This window comes from Euprymna scolopes, chromosome 29, assembly GCF_053919585.1.
Source record: "Euprymna scolopes isolate OS-2025 chromosome 29, ASM5391958v1, whole genome shotgun sequence".
Classification (NCBI taxonomy): domain Eukaryota; kingdom Metazoa; phylum Mollusca; class Cephalopoda; order Sepiida; family Sepiolidae; genus Euprymna; species Euprymna scolopes.
In genome coordinates, this window is record NC_136510.1 from 73,953,289 (window position 1) to 73,976,256 (window position 22,968).

Genomic DNA, 22,968 nt, shown 5'->3' on the forward strand with positions numbered 1-22,968 from the left:
TTCCTACTTTCTAAGAATCTATTTTTTAAATATCATTTTTTTTTTCTTAATTTATTGTGTGAATTCCCAACAAAGCGGTATATTAAATGTAATAATTTATACACATGATATTGAATTTGGAAACAAAAAAAAAAAAAGATTTTGCAATAACAAAACAAGTTCAATTCGCGCGGACGCGTAGAAATGTTTGCTGCTTAAGAGCTTCTAAAATAGGTAAACTTTTAAAATGATTCCCTTTTTTTTTCTTTTTCTTTTTACAAAAACAGAAAATAAAATAAATAAATTATAATATTATTTAGATAAAAATGTTGCATTTGGCGTTCAAAGAAAACAAAGCGGGACAATGTTTTTCTTTTTGAAGTATGATTTTTTTTTTTTTTTTTAATTTGTCATAGTCGTAAGCGATTTGTTTTTGTTTGATGGCCAATTGGAAGAAGCTTGCTGACTGACGTTTTGTAAATAAAGCCCCCCAAAAAGTAACATTTGTTCAGACAGTTGTGTCTTTCAGTTCGGTCTCGTTTGAATTTACAATGGATACATAATTCAGGTAATCTATTATGATCAATTTATATTCTATGCAATTGTTTCGTCTTAGTTAAACAAGTTAACGTCTAATTCTTAGAGCACGTACTTAATTGATTTCCCGACACGATTGTGTTGTTTTTAACAGTCAGTATTTATTTTTTTCGTTTCATTTTTATTTACCTTATTGTTTTGTCATGTACATTAGTTTATTTGTCCGTGTCATATATCTGCCACTCCCACTAAAAATCCAAATATGAAAATATACAAAGTCTTCGCCTTGTTTTCTTAATATTTCCTTAAAGAAAAAGATTCATTGCATCATTCTTAAGTTTTTTGGGGTTTTTTTTACTCTTGTAAAAAAAAAATTATTTCCCCAAAGTCAGCAACTCTTCGATCTGACAAAATATGTTTTAATTAAACTTCTCACTTAAAAGTTTGGACATTAGTGCAGTTTAACATTCCTAAGCAAATTAGGTAATGTCACTAAATAGAGTTTGCAAGTTATATGAGAAAAATAAGGCATTCGGTGTTAGTTTTATATTCCACAAACGCACGAAAAAGTTTTCAAAAATTAAAAAATATATATAACAAATGTTATTAAAGGCAAGATAAGTTACTCTTCTACCTATCTGGAAAAGGTTTTAGTGATTTTGCTCACTTTAAAGCGTTTAATCGGTTCGAAAACCATAGTGTTTATCGATATATGTGAAAAAGACAAATGGTGGCAAGCTGACTGTTAAATAAGTGAAATTTGGAAAAATTAGTTAAAGCAGAAAAAAATAAATACTGTTAGAAACCTATCCAATATATGTATTCGTGAATATATTTTGTGCTTCTTTATAATAGCGTGTCGTCCCCAGCCTTAGCAGACCATAAAACAAATTTGGATCTAAATCTTTCAGGAAAAAAAAGGGCCAAATTGATAATTGTAGGCAACAAAAAAAGCCAAATTGAACAATGGACATTTAAATTTGTTAAAAGAAATAACAAAGTGTGTGCGTTAATCTATTTATCTATTATATATACTAGCATTTCAGTCCGGCGTTGCCCGGGTCTTTGGAGGTGTATGTTGAGCAAAAAAAAAAAAAAAAAAGAAACGGTCAATTTATTTTAACTTTGTGCCAGTTGACACGGTTAAGATTCGGATTAAAAATTGTTATAAAAATAAATACAATTTAGGCGCGCAGTATGATTATGATTATGTTGGCGCGTGAAAAATAAAAAAATAACTCCCACGCAAATTCCGGCGTAGCCTTATATATTAAATCGACTCAAAACGAGCGAACGTAGTACAGAGCACCCCACGTGATGTTTCCGTCCAATGGGATTTCTCCAAGGAAATTTTTCTAAACTTTTCTTTTTAAGCTCGCTGGGAGCCGGTCCAAATAGTATTTAAGCACACACAAACATCAAATCTCTCTCTCAACTGCATTCTCATTCGGACGTTCCACGCGTGTTACTATCACTCTTCCATTTTCACCGCTCCGCGCGCTTCATACAATTTCACAGGCGAACATTACCTATTGCCTCTCTTAACATGTTTTAACATATGAACAGTTCAACAAAAAAAGACATTCTCCTTTTTTTATACAAACACTTAAAAAGTACTTCTGAACTCATTATAAAGAGAATTATATTTTATTTGTTAATGGTTGGTTTCTGTGAATAAACCTCCGTTTGTTTTGCATGTAAGTCTTCTTTTTATTTTTATTTATTTGTGGAGGAAGTGAGTTCCTAAAAAGGCCTGACGACCCCCACAACTTTGACCCCTATTATGACCCCTTAACATTTACTGTTTCGGGCTCAAATCAAGTTAGATCCATGTCCAAGGAACCTATATGTAAAATTTCAAGTGTTTAGACCCAAAATTGTCAGAGGAGTTTGGTAGAGTTCTCAAAGGTCAAATCGTTGAACTTTGACCCCTTAACAGCCAAATTTCTGGCCGAAAACCGATCGCAAAGATTATCCCAAATCTCAGTACCCTGTATATCAAATTTCGAGTCTGTAGACTTAAAATTGACAGAGTTATTGCGTAGGGAAATGGACACAGACACACAGATACAGACATGTTCACTTTTATAGACATACTAGCATTTCCGCCCGGCTTTGCTCGGACCCTATGTACTGTTCATAACTTTATGTGCATATGTATATATTAAAAAGTGTGAATATGTAAAGTAGGGACTGCCAAAATTCACCACAAAATTACCCCACCAACACGATGTAACTTTATTATAAATTAATATTATCAGTATAACTTTTGTACCATTTAAAAGAAGGGCAAAATAAACTAGTCATAATTTAAAAAAAATTTTTTCATTGAACGAAAATAATGAAATTGCTAGACGAAAATCGTGTTTACATAATTGGCGCTTTAAAATAACGTTCCCATGTAGTAGACATTCGTGGAAACATACCCGTATTTAATAAATCTAGCAAAAATCAACTAATGGTCAGATTTTCGTGAAATTTTCGATACTTATCCATTTTAGAATGAAATTACATATAAAATTCAGTTTTCGTAAAATATGAGGGGAAATGTTTTTCATTGCGTGTTCCCCCTCCCCATATTTTTTTCGAAATTCGAACAAAATATATTTAAATCTATTGAAATTTCTAAGAGTTCAAATAAGTAAAAAACAATTTTTTTTTTTTTAAAATTTAAATGCACATATTTAACAAAAATTTATCTTGAAGTTGCAATTAAAAAATTGATATAAACTAGGCACCGCCAAAATTGGGGGGCGGGGGGCAGGTAAATACTTTTTGACGGACCGTCTTTTTAAAAATCTACCAAAAATCAGGTAATTATCCAATCAATACGAAATTTTCAGCGATTATTAAAAGAAGAATGAACTTTATAACAGTGTATTTATTTTTCATAAACAATATTTATATATATATATTTTTTTTTTCTTACACCCCCCCCCCCTTGTTTTGAGGGGGTTCCAAATATACTTAAAATAATCATCTGAAACTGAACAAAACATTATGTTGTTGTAAGGGACGGGATTATAGATTTAAAAAACAAAAAAAACAACTTGTTTGCATACCTTATTTTGATGTCTGAATATCAGAACTTTGATTGTGTTTAATTATCCCGCTTTTGAGTTTTGAAGTGTGAAATTCGGTGAATATGTTAAGTAAAATAATTAATTTAAGTTAAGCAAAACAAAAAAAAAATTTTTTTAATATTTATACGAAAAAAGCCATTTTAAAATCTTTGATAAATAAATTAACAATTTCTTTTTAGTGAGCCGAATAATGTTTGACCATTATTAAACAGGGCATGCTTTGAAGACTCGATACAAAAAAAAAAGAAATTCGATAAATATTGTGCCCTTTGTGTTAAAAATATCATTTTTTCGATCAAGTTTGGAAACGTTTGCCACCTTTCGACTACGGTGGACCAAATGCGCTGAAATAATTTTTTTTATTCTGCTTTAAATTGCCCCCCTCCCCATTTTGGAGAGCCTGGCCCCCACACACATACACATTAAAAACCAAACTCATACAAATGGTCACCCATCTGATACTGGCCAGCCTCAGCGTTAATAATGCATTGAAATTTTAGTTACTGAAAAATAAGGGTTTTTTTTGTCTTTTTGGTCTTCCGTAGTTTGCTTTTTATCAAGTACAAATGTAAACAGAGTAATCAAATCGACTCGAAGTAACTGGTTGTCTATATGAATAAGTGGAATTATTTGAAATCCAGGTACTTATATTATAATATTTTTGCATATTCTCATAGAAAATCACCCTAAATCTTAGTTAGACAAGAAATAAAAAATTAATTATTCTTTCAAAAACCTTTTTTTTAAACTATTTATATACGTTTTTTGTGCAAAACAAAAAACGCTAATTGTTAACTTTTTGGGAAAGTTTAACATTTAAAATTTAATAAAAAATAGTAGAAAAAGTTTTACATTATTCTGTTTTCTATATGATAAAATTCAGGGTTTTATCTTTCTGGAAAAAAAAGTTACTCAGAAATAATGGATTTTAATAAATGTAATTTCGTTGGACGAAAAATCTAGTTGTTGTTGTTTTTTAAACAACAACAACTTGATTTTTCGGCCATTTTTGGCGGTGCCTAATAAACTTAATATTATGTTGTTTTTTTTGTTTTTTTTTAATAGCGTTTTTTTTCGAATTAATATATACTATAATCAGTTGAATTGCCAAGAAAAAGAAACTTCGTAAACATTAATTAATTTTTAAAAGATTAAAACGATTAAAATTCCATTATTTCAAAATGTTCCATTACAACATGGATTTTTAATTAATTATGTTTAAATTTTTTTTTAATAAGTTTTAATATAAACATGACTCTTGTAAGCTATTTTATCGCCAGATTAAAACCAATTTGAAAATATTATTGCACAAATATTAAGCATTTTGTAGCCTCCCCCCCAATATTTTGTTTGTCTCCTTTACCGAACAAAATATGGAACCCCCGTAGGTAACCAAATGAACATTTAGTAAAACTGTGTTTCATATTTAATATACAAATGTTTGACGTTAAATGGGCTGGTAAACAGCAAAACAAAATAAACCAAATACAATACGCAAAAGTCCAGCTAGAATTCGTCACTGACAGCTTTCTTTCTCAACTTCCAGCACGTCTCTGCCCCTTGCCTCTGCCAACAGACATTTTATTAGAAAACTGACCCCATTCCATTTGCATACGTGTGCAGTGGAAGATGAGATCTCGTGAGATTCCACGAGACTACACCTTATAAATCTATGGCTGCCATCTTTAATTTCTCTTTTTCTCAAATCCCATCCGAAAGTAAGTTGTATGACTGCACAACACACACACACACACACACACACACGGAGGCGCTTTCCTCTTTGATTATTACATTCAACTCTACACTCCCTCCCCTCCCTGGTCTCCAGACCACCTTGTCGATCCACAATCGATCAGGGTGAGGAAGTGCTGGCTGATGTAGTACCCAGTCGGCAATTTGAAGTGATCAGTACCGCATCCACATACAGGTTGTACTCTGTTACCAACTTTTTTACGGTCTCCAACCTCCGTCTGATCAGCATCTCGCTGGCTGTCTTAGTGCGCACCCTAGTCTTGCCTGTCAGTGTGTCTGATATCCAGTGGTACATGCATAGTGAATCTGTGTGTATGGCGTAATTTCCTGACTTTCCACTGGAGTGCCAGGTTGATACCTTTTATCACTACTTCGAGCTCTGCCAGGTTAATATGAGCAGCGTCATTCGCCGGTCGCAACTAGCAAGCGTCCTCAATCGCAGCACCATTCTTCTCCAACAGCACACCAATTGCCAGAGAGCTCGCATCCACCCACACATTCAATTTGTCTCCCTGCACGCACCAGTCTCCTTTGGCAGGGTAATCCTGCTTTACCCTTGTGATGGTCTCCTTCACCATGTAAACCAACAGATTATTGGCTGTTTCATCATCCCAGCCTTTGGTGACTGCACTTGCCCTCCTTTTTATGATGCCTGTTGCCACACGAGTCCATCCACACACTGGTAGATGCCCCACAAGTTTTCCACACAGAGAGAATACTGCTCACCTCGTGAAGATATCTGGCACTTCAGGAACTGCAGTTCCGTGCCTCCATTTCAAAGTCCCTCGCTCCTGTCGAACGTTCAGGCCCAAGACACGAATGCCATTCACCAAACGTTTTGGATCGTTGCACGTCAAATCAAACTCAGCCAGTTTGGCCCCCACACGTGATGATGACACAATGTCTTCGTTCACATATGTCATCAAAGTACGCCAATGTCTCATCTTTTATTGTCTCTTCCTGTGACAACACAGTGTTAATAATGGTCTTCATTATCTGGGGTGGCACATTCAGCCCAAAGCCTAGTCTGGTAAGGCAGTACCTCCTGCCAGCAAACACTACCATCTGAAATGGCCATGTTGTTTCACTGATTCGGACCTGCAGGTATGCTTTTCTTAGATCCAGCAGAGACACATTGGAACCCTGCTGGTGCCACTCTCGTAACTTGCTGGCACAAACGTCAGCATCTGCCGTGAACGCATCAACATGCGCATTCAGTTCGCGATTGTCCATCACTGGTTTCACCTTTGCTTTGTTGTGCTAAGCGACCGCCATCAGTGGAATCCGGCCTTTGGGAGGTCCAAGTTTCTCATAGGGGTAGGGAATCAACCAGCTATCCTTGATCCAATTACGAAGTTCCTCTTTATATGCAGGCCTCATTTGGTCGGGCACATGGTACTCTTACCTCATTTCGCAGTTTGGCTGGTTCCTGGTTTTCCGACCACTTCCACGCGGCTGTCCAAGCCTTCTGCTGCTGGTCAAACTCGACAATAAAGTCTTGCTGATTAATCTTCAAAGCAGCACACACTGGAACCTTCTCCTGAAACTGTATTGCCCCCGTCTGCATTATGTGAGCACCACCTAGGGCTCTGATGGCATCATAGCCTAGAAACAGGTCAAAGCTCAGCGGTTTCTTGAGTACTACCAGCGCTTCGATGTTAGCTGAATTTCCAGTTTTAGTGCGAATGTTCACAGTGCCCACCCTGCAACATGTCCGCATTGCTCCACTGAGGGTGGTTAATCTAGTAGTCTTCTTCTTCCAAGTGTGGCAGAGGCCCATACTCACTACGGTTCGAGAGCACCCAGAATCGAAGAGTGCTGAGCACAATGTCTCATTGACATAGACCTGAATGGTCGGAAGCGCCTTGTCTAATTTCTGTTTGGGGAAGACGTTGATGCTGGCACCTTGGCTCCGACCCCGTTTCCCGAACAATCCCAGGCCATATGACCAATCTTATTACATTGGTAGCAGTGAATAGCTGTCAATCACCGACGGCAGTTCTTCACAATGTGGTCATTGCACCTATAACACATGACTTCACCACGCAGGACAGGCCCCTGGTCTATGCTCATTTAATACGCGCTGTGCAGCAGCGACTACCAGTTCTCCCGTCTCATAAGTATTCTTCATCACAGTCCTGGCCCGGTCTATCAGGTCGTTAAGAGACAATGAAGCTATGCTTGAGCTAGTCCACAGGAGTTGCTTTGCTCTGGTTGGGAGCCCTGCTAAAAATTTGCATGCCAAGGCCCGCTCAGGCAGCCCACCAAACAACACCGTCAATTTCGTCAGCTCAACCAAATAAACGTCGACAATTTCACTGGAATGCAAGGTTCTTGCCTCAGATTGCTCCCAAGCAGTGGCGGGGTCGATAGCGAATGCCTTGTATAATGCCACCTTGATCCTTTCATAATCCTGTTTTTCCTCAGGACTAAGCTGTTGATATACTGCGAAAGCCCCACCGAACAGACGTAGAGGAACTACATGTTCAATGTTCTTCACACTAGACAACAGGTAATGTAGTTCCACCTTCTCAGTCAAGTAGCGGGGTCAAGCCGTCAAATTCTGGTATTAATTTAAGGTCAAATTTGTCCCCGATTATGCCGAAATAGCTTGACGTTAAATGGGCTGGTAAACAGCAAAACAAAATAAACCAAATACAATACGCAAAAGTCCAGCTAGAATTTGTCACTGACAACTTTCTCTCTCAACTTCCAGCACGTCTCTCCCCACTGCCTCTGCCAACAGACATTTTGTCAGAAAACTGACCCCATTCCATTTGCATACGTGTGCAGTGGAAGATGAGATCTTGTGAGATTTCACGAGATTACACCTTATAAATCTATGGCTGCCATCTTTAATTTCTCTTTCTCTCAGATCCCATCCGAAGATAAGTTGTATGACCACACGACACACACACACGGAGGCGCTTTCCTCTTTGATTATTACATTCAACTCTACATATTATTAATCGTTAAACTGTGTAAATCTTAAAACCTAACAAAATTATAACAAAGATTAATTATTGATTGCAGTTTGAAAAAGATAAACAAAGGTTTAAAAAATCATTAAGTCGCTTCTGCTTTTCCATAGTTCGTATAGTTAACACAAATCTGACGTCACAGAAACATGCGGTCCATTTTTCACAATCGTTTGGCAGACTGTAATATAAAGTAATGCCATTGTGTATAATAGTCTTCCTTAACTACCATAGAGAAAAGACAGACACACATTTTCACTTTTATATATATATAGATGGATTGGATGCAATATATAGTAATGATTTAAAAAGTATAAAAAAGACTCATGCGCCACCAACAAGAATCGAAACCAAAACGTTCAGCTCACAATTTATTTTGCATCTGCCGTCAATGACTGGACTATGAAAACAGGTTTACTGCAAGACTAAAAATTAAAACATAAACCAATACATTCTTAATGCCGGCGTTCGACCTTCACCTGGCAAATTTCATCTTTTTTAATTTTCACACTTTTGCACCGATTTTCCAGGCTAAAACCCAAATATAAAGTTTCGCATGGATTCAAATACCTTATATATGAAGTTTCATGTCTGTAGACCAAAAACTCTAGGAGGAGTTTGGTAGGCAAAATTTGTTAAACAAAAATATATACGTATACATAAATATATATGGAAACAATTTTGTGTTTACTATACTTTTTACGCAAATATTATGCAAGTATAAATCATGTAGAATATCTGCATTAATATAATTACATGTAATAGTTAACTAAAAATGATTATCTCATTAGAAAACCGAAGCAACTAATAGGGAATTAAAATGAGTGTTTAAAAGAATATGCAAATTAGCAAGATCTTTTGTTAGTGAATGCAATTCCACAACCCATATATAAGAAAATTGTATCTTCTTTTTAAATAAATAGAAAAGAGGGTTTTTAATATGAATATTAATACACACAAAAGATAAACGACTTTGTAGGAGTAAAGATAGATAGATAAAAGTGAATGTGTCTGTGTACATTTCCCTACGCAATTACTCTGTCAATTTTCAGTCTACAGACTCGAAATTTGATATACAGGGTACTGAGATTTGGGAAAATCTTTGATCGGTTTGATCAGAAATTTGGCTGTTAAGGGGTCAAAGGTCAACGATTTGACCTTTGAGAACTCTACCAAACTCCGACAATTTTGGGTCTAAACACTTGAAATTTTACATATAGGTTCCTTGGACATGGATCTAATTTAATAATTTGATTTGAGCCCAAAACAATAATGTTAAGGGGGCATAATAAGGGTCAAAGTTTAAAAAATTGACCATTTTTTTTTTTTGCTCAACATACACCTCCAAAGACCCGGGCAACGCCGGACTAAAATGCTAGTATATCTATAAAAGTGAAAGTGTCTGTATTTCTGTCTGTGTACATTTCCCTACACAATAACTGTCAATTTTCAGTTTACAGACTCGAAATTTGATATACAGAGTATTGAGATTTGGGAAAATCTTTAATCGTTTTTCGGCTAGAAATTTGGCTGTTAAGGGGTCAAAGTTCAACGATTTAACCTTTGAGAACGCTACCAAACTCCTCTGCCAATGTTCATTGGACATGGATCTAAATTAACAACTTGATTTGAGCCCAAAACAAATGTTAAGGGGTCATAATAGGGGTCAAAGTTAAAAAAAAAAAATTGACCTATTTTCGACCCAAACTGATTAAAAAGCTTGCCCTATCTCTGAATATCCTTTATGTAAAATTTCAAATGTTTAGACCAGAAAGTGTCTGAGTAATTTGGTAGAGACCGCAGACATAATTAATGTCTCTTTTTTATTGCGTGCTGTTAACCAAAATTAGTATTTTTGGACCTCCATAGTTAAAAAAAAAAAAAAAAGCACACATTCACTTATAATTTTTTGCCGTTAAACAAAAAATCAAGTCGACCGATTTTTAAAAAAATTTTTTTTATTCTCTTTATAAAATACACGAGTTTTTGATTATTATATTTTCTTTCTATTTTATCGAGTGAATTTTTTTCTTTTTTTTTAAATATCTAAAAGAAGAAAACATTGGATATAATAAAAAAAATTGTCGACAGCATCCAGTATTTACTTGACGATATAAGCATAACATGAGCTTTCATTTAAAAATAAAAAAAGACCAACGTGGTTTAAAAAAAGAAGATTTTACACTTTGGACTTTACAGGTAAATTTCGAAAAAACACTTTCTTTGTTGTTGTTGTTTTAAATTAGAATGTTTTATTTATTGATCTTTTATCTTCAATTTGTGATATATAAAAATTTGGTGAGTAAATTAATTATTTAAATTTTAATAGACATTTCAAAATGGGGAGGGGGGTGAATTTAAAAAAAAAACGTTTGTCTAAAATATTATATTCGGTTTATTGAAAAGAGCATAAAATTTCAAATTGACCCTGAAAATATCGTAAAAATTGAACCAATAAAAAAATTTTGATAGATTTTTAAAGTTTAAAAATTTAAAAATTTTTACTCGTAAAGTTCAATTGATTTCATACGTAAAAAAAATGGCTGGTTGAACGCGCACCGGCACTTTATAAACATCGTTTTTTAAAAAATAAAAAATAATATTTCTATTTTTTTTTTAAACAACTTTAGTAGTTTATTTTGGAAGTATATTCCATACAGAAAATAAACCCACTTTAAAAAGAGAAATTACGAGTTTTTTATATTTTATTCGCAGTTTTCTGTTAGGGGTGTCAAAAATTCCAAAAAAATTTTATACATCTAGTGCTTCATTTGTTTTATTAAAATGTTTGTATTTTCCATTTTCAACAAAAAGATTAGTCATTTTGATTTTTAAAATCTCAAAAACTATCGTGTAACAACTAACTTCATCTTTCTGTGACACGTTAAAACATTTTTTGTGCGCGTTCCACGTTTTTACTGACTCGGTGACTCATTCATTTAGGTCAATGTTAGGGTCTGCCAAACGATTGTGAAAAATGGACCGCATGTTTCCATGACGTCAGATTTGTGTTAACTATATGAACTATGGAAAAGCAGAAGCGACTTAATGATTTTTTAAAACTTTTGTTTATCTTCTTCAAACTGCAATTAATAATTAATCTTTGTTATAATTTTGTTAGTTTTTAAGATTTACACAGTTTAACGATTAATAATATTATAAACATTTGTATATTAAATATGAAATACAGTTTTACTGAATGTTCATTTGGTTACCTAGGGGCTTCCCTATTTTGTTCGGTAAAAAGAGACAAACAAAATATGGGGGGGGGCTACAAAATGCATAATATTTGTGCAATAATATTTTCAAATTGGTTTTAATCTGACGATAAAATAGCTTACAAGAGTCATGTTTATATTAAAACTTGATATTTAAAAAAATATTTAAACACAATTAATTAAAAATCTATGTTGTAACAGAACATTTTGAAATAATGGAATTTTAACTGTTTTAATCTTTAAAAAATTAATTTTTAGGAAGTTTCTTTTTCTTGGCAATTCAACTGATTATAGTATATATTAATTTGAAAAAACGCTATTTAAAAAAAAAATAATATTAAATTTATATCAGTTTTTTAATTGCAACTTCAAGGTAATTTTTTGTTCAATACATATATTTAAATTTAAAAAAAAATAAATATGTTTTACTTATTTGAACTCTTATGTTTCATAATAAATAGAAATGTCGATAGATTTAAATATATTTTGTTCAAATTTTGAAAAAATAAATAGGGGGGGCACGCACTAAAAAAAAATATTTTCCCTTGTATATTTTACGGAAACTGCATTTTATATGTAATTTTATTCTAAAATGGATAAGTATCGAAAATTTCATGAAACTCTGACCATTAGTTGATTTTTGCTAGATTTATTAAACACTGGTATGTTTTTACGTTTGAAATGCTTACTACATGGGAATGTTATTTTAAAGCGCCAATTATGTAAACATGATTTCCGTCTTGCAATTTCATTATTTTCGTTCGATGAAAAAAAATTTGTTTAATTATTACTAGTTTATTTGGCCCTTCTTCTTTTAAATGGTACAAAAGTTATATTGATAATATTAATAATAAAGTTATATTGATAATATTATAAATAGTTATATCGTCTTACATATGGGGGGGGGTAATTCTATGGTGACTCAATACCTGTTATTGTGATCCTTACCACGGCCATTGTAATAGTTGTGTCCTTGCTTGGTCCAACCAAATTTTACCTTTTGCCTGTACACTGTAAATAAAAAAGTAAAATTAAGATTCTATAAAAAAAAAATCCTTGTGTAATTGCAACCCAACAGCCCAACACACTGGAAAATAAAATACTTTTTTTAGAATTGGAGTAAATATAATGCAAGATGATCATCCAGTTCCTGACGATATAGCATAGAACAGAACGAGTAACTATTTTAGCGATTGTATAGTATAATTAACAAGGAAAAAACAACAAAAAAAAACAGATAACAAATAACTTTTAGCAAACGCAAGAAAATATCTACCTATGTAAGTTTCATGTGTGAATGCTGACAGTAAGATTTATTATCTATGCGTTTGTTATCGTTCGAGTCATATTCTAAGATAGCGCCCGATTTGTTTGAATGCTGCTTGCCAATTTCAGATTTAATAATTAATAATAAAGCCTACTCTAATCCAACTGGCAACCACCCCGGACTTTACTTTTTACTTTGGATTAATCAGGTTGTGGTTCATCGTAGATGTTATTCTCATAACGTTTCAACCCATGTAACCTTTTACATTCCCCAGGTGCATCTTGTTGAATTTTGAATGGAATTTTTTATTTAATCTCCGAGGGTAGATTGTTCTTGTTTTGGTCAATCATATGAACCCATGATGCAACAAAGTAATAATCGGTTCTAAGTGACAGTCTTCAGGAGGTTAAAGGTTCATTTCAAAGAATAGGTGATATTAAAAATATGATTAATAGTTACTTAAGACTTTTATCCACTCTTAGCTGATGAAGCACAAAAAATATGCCTCCATGAATTGAATGAAGTTAATTGAATTGTTAATTGAATCAAAACTACAAATTCGCAAGTTCAATAAGACCTCTGAAGAAGGTTGGAGGTTACATAGGTCTAAATGCTGTAAGAATACCATCCAAGATAAGAACAGTAGTCCGAATAATCCAAATAACACAAATTCTTATCTCCAAATTCTTTGTCAATTTTGGATTCTTTTGACATTCCTGCTAAAAAGACTTCAAATAGGATTCTAATTTTACTGCTGACTTCTTACAAGTTTTAGTGGGGGAGGGGGGGGGAGAACGAGTATGACTGTTAAGTTTTTTTTTTTTTTTAATTTATTTAACTTCTAAAGGAAAAATAATTTGTGATACTGTGGTCTGATGATCGTTTTAGTAATCACACTTTGATAAAAACTAGCACAAGACAATTTGTAGAATATAACTTAATTGTGCTTTCGGTGTCAATACGATTTTTTTCTGGGGAGAGCTACTTGATTTGTCATGGGGACATTTCTTGAACTGTTGTTATGTCTTGGGAATGGCAACCAGCTCCCCGGGTGTTAGATAGAAAGTCAAGCAGAGGTCAATGACATTGATGGTGGAAGATGGCGAATATGACGATGGCAAAAGTTGGCTGGATTGGTTTTGGGGCAATGAACCATATTCGTCATCTTCCACCATCTTGCTTGCTTGACTTTTGCAGACAAAATTTTCCCCTGTCAACTCCCTTCACCATTATCTTGCAGTATTTTATTTTATGAACTTATTGCTATACTAACGTGTCTCAATAAATTTTGTTGTTTGTTCATAACAATGTATTTTTCTGAGTTGCCAAATTCTTTTGATGACTGCTACCCTTCGACTTACCTTCAGCCTTTTTCTGTGCACATTTCAAAACAGAATGTGAGGCATGAAGAGAGTTTAAAGAGTTTAAGAATATATGGTAGTCAAAAAAATCTCGAAATCGTGACAACAGCAATATCATATGTGACTGTAACTGACTAGAAACCCTAAAATACTGATCGTTATCTGGTCATGTCAGCTCCTAGTGACAATAATTTAGTTGTATTACATGTTGTCTATTGTTGCCGATTACTTATTAAGATGACTGATGCTTAAAAATTTTTGGAATTGACTTGATTGGGAATCAAAATGCATCCTTCATTTATCCCAACACTAACCCTAAGTAAAGGTTGCAGTTGAGGATGTGAGAATTTAATACGAGCAGATTCCAGGAAGATGTGAGCATTTGAATTATAACATTCAGTTTAACGTTTGTTTTATATGCTGACATGTGTTGACATATTTTAGAAATTGATTTCTGAATTTATCTTTGATCAGGTGTTTATTTATCCTTCTTACTTTTCTTTTCTTTGTCCTTCTTGCCAAATAACCCTGTTACTTCCACTGTTCCGCATCTACTAACCCAAGAACTCTTATCTATTCTTTTAATATGACCAAATCAAAATCTCTTGTTCTGCACATATTTCCTTATATTGTTCAGCTTTAATCTTCCTCATAGATCATTAGATTTAAGCTTGTTTTTAAGACTTGCATTACACATCAATTATAACATTGTCATACCATTTCTCTCCATGCAATACATCCATCATAACATTCTCATACCATTTCTCTCCATGCAATACATCCATCATAACATTCTCATACCATTTCTCTCTATGCAATACATCCATCATAACATTCTCATACCATTTCTCTCCATGCAATACATCCATCATAACATTCTCATACCATTTCTCTCCATGCAATACATCCATCATAACATTCTCATACCATTTCTCTCCATGCAATACAAGAAAATAATGTATACAATTATACTGAGTTCTCTCTCTTGAATTCTTCAAATCATCATCATCATCACTCAGTCCTTCATAGGTGAAGATGACTAGCCAAGGTTTCCGTTCTCTATCCTATGGTGTTGTAGCATTCCACGCTCAGTGTGGAAAGTTTCCTCACCAGTAGTGCATGAATAGTTACCAGGGTTGTTTTTTTTTTTTACAAGGTGGTTACCACTTATCAAGGCCCGGAAGCCACTCAGGGATAAGGGTTATTGTAAGTACAGTACGTTAGTGTGGAGATTTAATAAAGTGTCTACTTAAGGGGGCGGTTCATCAGGAATTTGTTTACGTTGGACTTGAAGACATCCAGGTTGTAGTCAGGTGGGAAGCAGGCAGACGGAACAGAGTTCCACAGGCGTGCAGTTTTAAGAAAGAAGCTTTGTTCATGGAATCTACGTTTATTTAGGCATAGATAAAGAGTGGGGAAGTTTTTGACAGTGGATTCAGCTAGACGGGTGTTTTTCGTAAAAGATTGGCGAGGGGGGATCAGAGATTGGAGTTCAGACGAGCACCTGCCATGGAAATAATGCAGTGGTGTAAGCAAGTGCAACCCGGAAGCACATAAGGTAAATTAGGATCTTCTCTAGAGATATCCCTGCCACATGGGAAGCCATCTTTAATGTAGGCACATATTCCATGCCCATGGCGATCTTGGGGAGGGAGGGTCAGATTTAGATGTTAAGTTAGAGTATCCGTTAATTATGAACTCATCTAGGGAAGTGGTCGGCCCTATTCCTTTGGTAATGTTTTTGTTCAAACCTGGCTTTTGTTTTTGCCTCTATTTCTGACTTTCTTTTATGAAAGCTACTGTGCCAGCAACTACGGCCCACTCTTAATTTTTCATGTCTTTAGGTGGCATTTTATCACATCCTTGTAGCGGAGTTTCTGCCCGTCAATCTTTCTGTACCCATTTTCAAATTCTTCATACAATAGGATTTTGGAGATGCTATTGTTTTCCCTTCTGGCCACATGTCCAGTCCATCGCAGTTCTATGCTGTCCATGTTGGCTCTGTTGAGTACTTCAAATATATATATATGTTATGTTTTCAAGCGTGTGTGTGTGTGCATTATAACCCACACTTCAACATTAATTACACATTATTCATTTACTATTAATCGATTAGCATCATATGCTAAAGCAAATTTTTCTTTAATTTCACAAAATAATTTTATTGTGAAATTAAAGTAATAAAATTAATTTCTGTTTATTCATTAACAAGTAAGTAATTTTTTATTCTCTTACTTCTAGGCAACATCAGGTAGGTGTAGCTATTCATAGAGTAGAGCCAGCCAGTGTATTTTATTTATTTATTTATCTTTTTTATTTTTTTGTATTATAGATTATTGAATACAAGAGAAAAATTTAATCATGTTTTGATCTGGGTTTTATCCAAGTATGTTTTAAAAAAAATCGTTTCTAATCAATTTTATCACTTACATAATGTATTCGGACTGATATTTTCATTTTGCTAATGATATTTCAGAGAAGAGTTTTCCTTCTAAAGAATTATCTAGCAACACTAAAAGCTCATGAAAAACCTAGAACAAATTTAATAACAGACATTTTTGCCATTTCATCGGTAAAGCATTTTGATTGGCTAATCGACATAGATTGGACCAATTGATCCTAGCCATGTTAGTAAATCCTGAGAGAGAAAAAAATGTACCAATAATTCCTACTAGAATATTATTATATAGAATATGGTTATTTGAATTAGTTTGGTTGAATTTATCTACTCAATAATGAGCAGTGCCCCCCCCCCCTCTAAAAAATTCTTTTCAGAAAGATTTTTTTTACTAAGTAGCAGGAATGTTGAAACAGTCGCATTTGCAAGTGATTTTTTTCTTTCTTTTTCCAAGTGGTGACTAGAATAAAACCTTTATATTTTGGTGATTGTGTTTGTTTCGTTTGGTTTTTTTTTGTTGTTTTTTTTCACTGACAATCTTCATTACTGGGTTAAAAATTTTTTTTCAATCTTTTTTTTTAATCAAACAAGCAAAGTAAAAAATTATTTAAACAACAAAAGTTTAATAGAACAATATTCTCATTTTCTTTTTTAATGAAGGTTGTGTAAAAAAAAAAAAAAAAAAATCTGAAGAATTTTGAATGTTCATATCTTCAAGTCTCAACATAAAAATTCTGTGCATATTTAAAATTACACTTATTAAAAAAAAAAAATACAAAAAAATCTTTATGATGTATGTAACCGTCACAGAAGATGTTATATTCCAAAAATCACGTGGGTTTGACTAGTAACTTTTCTATTTGGCTAGTAAATGAAAATATTTAGTTGTCAAAGATAAATTTGTCCATAGTCTTGTGTAGATAATTAGATGACATTCTAACTAGCAGTCAATCATTGTAATCGCCCCGTGAGTGGGACCACCAATTTGCTGACTGCCACCTCCTACAGAGAGGTACTTCCCCCACCCCTAACAGCTCTTACTTTGATTTGCTGTGGTTTTTGTTTCAGAGAATCATGTATGCTGGTTACCTGAGAGCAATATATTCTTGTATTATAAATAATAATCCTACCTAAAGAATTATATTTGCTGACTTTATTTAGCATTAAATAATCCTCACAAATGGTTGATATGCCATAAAACTAACCCAAATTAAATTTTGGCAGGAGTAGAAAGTGAATTCTATGTTTACTTTCAATAGACTTGTAATTCTCACTTTATTTTTTTTTTCTCACATTAAGTAATGTTTCTGACAAATGGGAAGAATTGTCAGTATCTATCTATATAACATTTACAGTTGCCTTTTTTTCTTTCTTTTTTCTTCTAGCTTCTATCAAGTGGGTCATGCTTTGTTTAAAGTGATTTCCATTAAAAAGAAAAATCCAATCAACCACTCCCAGGTGATAATTTTTGGAGGACGGGTTATAAGCAAAACCATGATATTACCAAATATGTCCAAATAAGAAAATTCAGTCTCGGTCACTTGTAAATGAAACGTCTGGAAAATTTCTTTTTTGTTTTGATGGTATAAAGAATTAAATAACAACTCTAAATATGCATTCTACCCTTCTCCGGCTTTAAATTTTAGCTGAGGTATAGAATTTCTATTGCCGGCATACTGTGCCTTCTACTCTCGGCATATAGAATCCCATTATATAATATTTGTCATCTGTGAGGAGTTGAAACTTTTTTTTTTTAAATTTAAATTGTATCTTGAAATTTTATTGAAAGGAATAAAATCATGTCCACTTATCTATATACTATTAAAGTTATATTTTTTCACATTTGTCTGTTCATACATAAATCGAAACTCGCGATTTTATTTTTCTTAGATTATTTTTGCTTAAAGATATAATTTTTAATTTTGCAAAAACTAGAATTCAAAAACAATGCAAATTTTACTTTTAAACAAATGAATTTATTTAAAATCAATAAAGATTTGATGTCTATATGTCCTTCAGGAATAAAAACTTTTTTTTTTTATGTGGCAAGGGTATAGAAATTGCTCTTAGGTCCACTTTGGCTCAGAGTAGTAATACCTATTAGGCTGGTCAGACTGTCTGAAGATACTGGCTTCCTGACCAAAAATGCAGCAGACATTGTCATTTTTTTTCCCCCTTTGCCAAACTTAACCATGTTCTTCAAAGTAAAAAACAGCAGTTTTCTTCAAAATAATAAACCAAACACCATAAATAAATATTTGAAAACATAAAGAACTTGAATAAAAAGTTTTTCCAAAATTACTGAATTCAATAATGAATAACCCGAAAAGGGTTGGTATACCATAAAACAAAACAATCAAACCAAACTCAAATAATAAATATTTGAAGATATAAAGAACTTGACGCATAGTAACTTTTAAAAAATGACTGCTTTCAACATTAAATACCCTAAAAAAAAAAAGTGGTTGATATGCCATTAAATAACCAACCAGCCAACAAAATGTTAGAACTTTTTTTTGTGCACTACCTCTAACATGCTATATACTAAATAAACATGAAACTTGACATAGTCATGTGCTGTTTTTTTTTTTTTTTTTTTTTATGGTAGTCACCACTTATCAAGGCCCAGAAGCCACTCGGGGATAAGGGTTATTGTGTGTACAGTAATCAATGGGATAGTATCGTAGTAATAGTTAGTATTGGAGATTTGATAAAGTGTCATTACTTAAGGGGGCGGTTCATCAGGAATTTGTTTTTGTTGGACTTGAAGACATCCAAGTTGAAGTCGGGAGGGAAACAGGCAAGCGGCAGAGAGTTCCACAGGCATGCAGTTCTAAGAAAGAAGCTTTGTTCATGGATCTACGCTTTGATTTAGGCACAGATAAAGAGTGGGGAAAATTATTGACAGTGGTTTCAGCCAGACGGGTGTTTCTCGTGAAAGATTGGCGAAGGGGGACGAGGGATTGGAGCTTAGATGAGCACCTGCCATGGAAATAGCGATAAAACAAAGACAGGCTCGCAACGTCTCTTCTGTGGGAGAGAGGTTGAAGGGAAGAGAAAAGGGCATGCCCCACCAAGCCACGAAGTCTATTTTGTACTCTGTCAAGGCAGGATAGGCTGTTTTTAGCAGCTCCTGCCCAGATGTGGCAGCAGTACTCCATCCTTGGACGTACTTGGCTTCTATACAGATAGAGAATTGCATCATTAGTGAGATATCTTCTGGAGCGGTAGAAGGATCCCACCATTTTCCCAGCGACCGTGGCAACAGACTTGATGTATGTGTTCCATTTCAGATCAGGAGTAAAGGTCAAACCCAGAAGCTTATCAAAACATGGGGCCTCCCCTAGACGAGAGCCATCCATTTCAATTGATGGCAGATGGGGATCAGAGCGTTTATGATGTAATGATAGGAGCTTGGTCTTAGATGCATTAAAGGTAACCAGCTACCTCTTCCCCCACTGTACCACGTGCTCAAGATCTGAGGAGAGAGAATCAGAGAGAACATTGTCATTTACGGCTTTTGGTGTGTTGCCATAGATAGTCGTGTCATTAGCATAGATGTTAGCGAATGATTTTAGTATGTGTTTCGGGAGATCATTAATGTAGATCAAGAAGAGAGTTGGGCTCAGGATGGATCCCTGAGGGACTCCTGCATTAATACTGTGGGCCTCTGATTTCTGCCCATCAACCACTACTCTTATGAGCCTATCAGAGAGAAATGATTTAATGATTGAGAAAACATTTCCAGTTATACCGTAGCTGGAAATCTTGTGAAGTAGGCCTTTATGCCATACCTTATCGAAGGCCTTTGATATGTCAAGAGCAATTGCCCTGGAAATGAAGCCTTTGTCGAGAGATTCACTAATCCTATGAGATGTAACCGTTGGCACATCTGCTGTAGATCTAGCAGAACGGAAACCATATATCGTGTCACTAAGGTTATTTCTGCTGAAGTGGTTGACTACTTCTCTATTTAATATGGATTCCAGCAACTTACTCATGACACACAGGAGACTTATTGTTCTGTACTGAGAGGGAGATGACTTATCACCTTTAAGGAGTAAGTCTAAACTTAAAGCATATTTTATTTAACTATTCACATATGATTTAAATTCAAACATTATTTGATATAAGTGTAAATGTGTTTTGAACAAAAGTTGTTTTTTCATAACTTCCCAGAAAAGATTGAGTCAAAACAAGCTGTTACAGCTTTTAATATTTATAAATGAAAAAACAAACAAAAAGCAAAAACTGAGATTAAATTAAGAATATAAATCCAACTATTGTACAATACTCGTTTTATTGTGTGCTTTTCAGCTGAAACCATAATGACAATTGTTGTAACAAAAACAAAATTATTGTAAATTTTATGTAGAGATTATACACGGTTTGGCGGATAGTGGAATGCCCTGTCAGATTTATTGTGCAGTAGAACGGATTTATTTCAATTAGAAAAGTAGGTGGGACTGAGGTAAGAAATTTCAAGTTATTCCCTTCCCCCTAGTATGATGTCTGTTCTCCAACAGAAGCGAGGTCCTTTTTTTCTTTTCTTTTTTTTTTTAAGAATAATTTTAAAATAGAATTTTGAAAATAGTAGTGAGTGGGCTTGTGTAATATCAGAAAACGTCTCACCTAAACAAGGTTAAAATGGCATTAAATTAATAGAAGAATGTCAAGAAGACAGTCCCACTAGTAACCACTTTAGCTCTTTTGAGAAGATCATGAACCTAGTCTAAAAATACTAAATCTGGAGTGACAATCAATATCATCCAGATATATAGATATGTGTATGTGCTTATTCTGACGAAATAGAGAATAAGGACCCTGGCTGGTTTCATTTAGAAAAGGGCAAATTTAGAGTGACACCAGTTTAACCTTCACCTAGGTACGTTCGACAGATTTTCGCGACCAAGAGTGCATTTTACACAGCTTTTAATATTTTTATTTAAAAAACTAAATAAATAAAAATAATGAGTTATATTATTTATGCGCAACCAAAATTGATTTTTTAATGGACAGTGCATTTATTTACAATTTTTTTTTTTTTTTTTTTAATAAAACTATTTTTACCAAATGATGACTTACAATTAAAAAGTTGATTTTTAGTTGTGTTTTGGGTCTGTTTTGAACAAATATTTAAAATTGTCGCTGGCAAGTAGTTGCTTACAAGTAAATAAACAAGTCAATCTGGCCTATGATACCATGTGTGCAAGGAAATTTTTTTTTTTTTTTTTTTTTTTTTTTAGAGGGAGGGGAGTCCACATTTGCCTTTTTCTTTTTGCATTTATATATTTACAAATCATTTTAATTTTCGGGCAGATTTTCACAACTTGATTTTTTAAATAATAATAAAAACGGGTTACTTATATTATTTCTTCATGACCAAGATTGATGTTTGGATGGAGAGTGTGTTTATTTACAAATCTTTTAAATAGAAGTTTTTAAACCAAGATTTGGATTGATATTTTTACCCAATAACAATGTACAATTAATAAGTTGATTTTTATTTTGGTTTAACTAGTTTTATTAAAAAATTTTGTAAATAAGCAGTCTCCATAAAAAGAAGTCAATCTTGGTTGTGAATAAATAGCTCATTATTATTATTATTATTATTATTTATTTACTTTTTAATAAAAATATCAATCCGGAGATTAGTTGTGCAATTTTAAACGCACTTTTGGTCATGAAAATCTACTCAAAAATTTAAGTTTTGTAAATATATAAAATGCAAAAACAGGCAGATTTGAATCTCCCCACCACACACTTCCCATCTAAAAAAAAAAAAAAAAAAAAATTTCCTTGCACAGATGGTACTGTAGGCCAGATTGACTTGTTTATTTACTTGTAAACAACTACTTGCCAGCAACAAGATTAAATAATATTCATTCGAAATGAATCCAAACCCTACTAAAAATCAACTTTTTAATTGTTAATCTTCATTTGGTAAAAATATCAATCCAAATTTTGGTTTAAATAGTTTTATTAAAAAAAATTGTAATAAATGCACTCCCCATAAAAAAATCAATTTTGGTCATGAATAAATAATATCATTCCTTGTTATTGTTATTATCAGTTATTTATTTTATTTTTTTTATTAAAAAAATAAAAAAATCCAAAGATTAATTAAAGTTGTGTAAATATATAAAAATGTACTCTTGCTTGCAAGAATCTGCTCAAACTTACCAAGGTTAAACCTGTGTCTCCCAAAATCTGTCCCTTTCTAAGTGAATCCGGCCAAGGTCCTTATTCCCTACTTGGTCCGTTTATTCAATTATACTTCACTTTTTATTTATACCAATCCTTTAATTTATGAAGCAGAGAATATAAAAACCTGACAAAATTCTATATTCCAAATTTCAAGATGTTGACAATCTTACCATTTCTTTCTTTAAGCA

At 33.4% G+C, this 22,968-nt stretch overlaps 1 protein-coding gene across 4 annotated transcripts in view; it reads left to right on the plus strand.

Moving 5' to 3' along the window:
- The first annotated feature begins 366 nt into the window (after positions 1-366).
- LOC145252720 (uncharacterized) overlaps positions 367-22,968 on the plus strand; it is a 141,473-nt gene continuing 118,871 nt past the window's right edge. Inside the window, exon 1 of one of the 4 annotated variants that reach the window (XM_080112560.1) lies at positions 367-547. The gene's annotated coding sequence lies outside the window, so the exon portion shown is untranslated. The remainder of the gene's footprint in view (positions 548-22,968) is intronic. The other 3 variants (XM_080112562.1, XM_080112559.1, XM_080112558.1) reach the window with 3 other exon arrangements.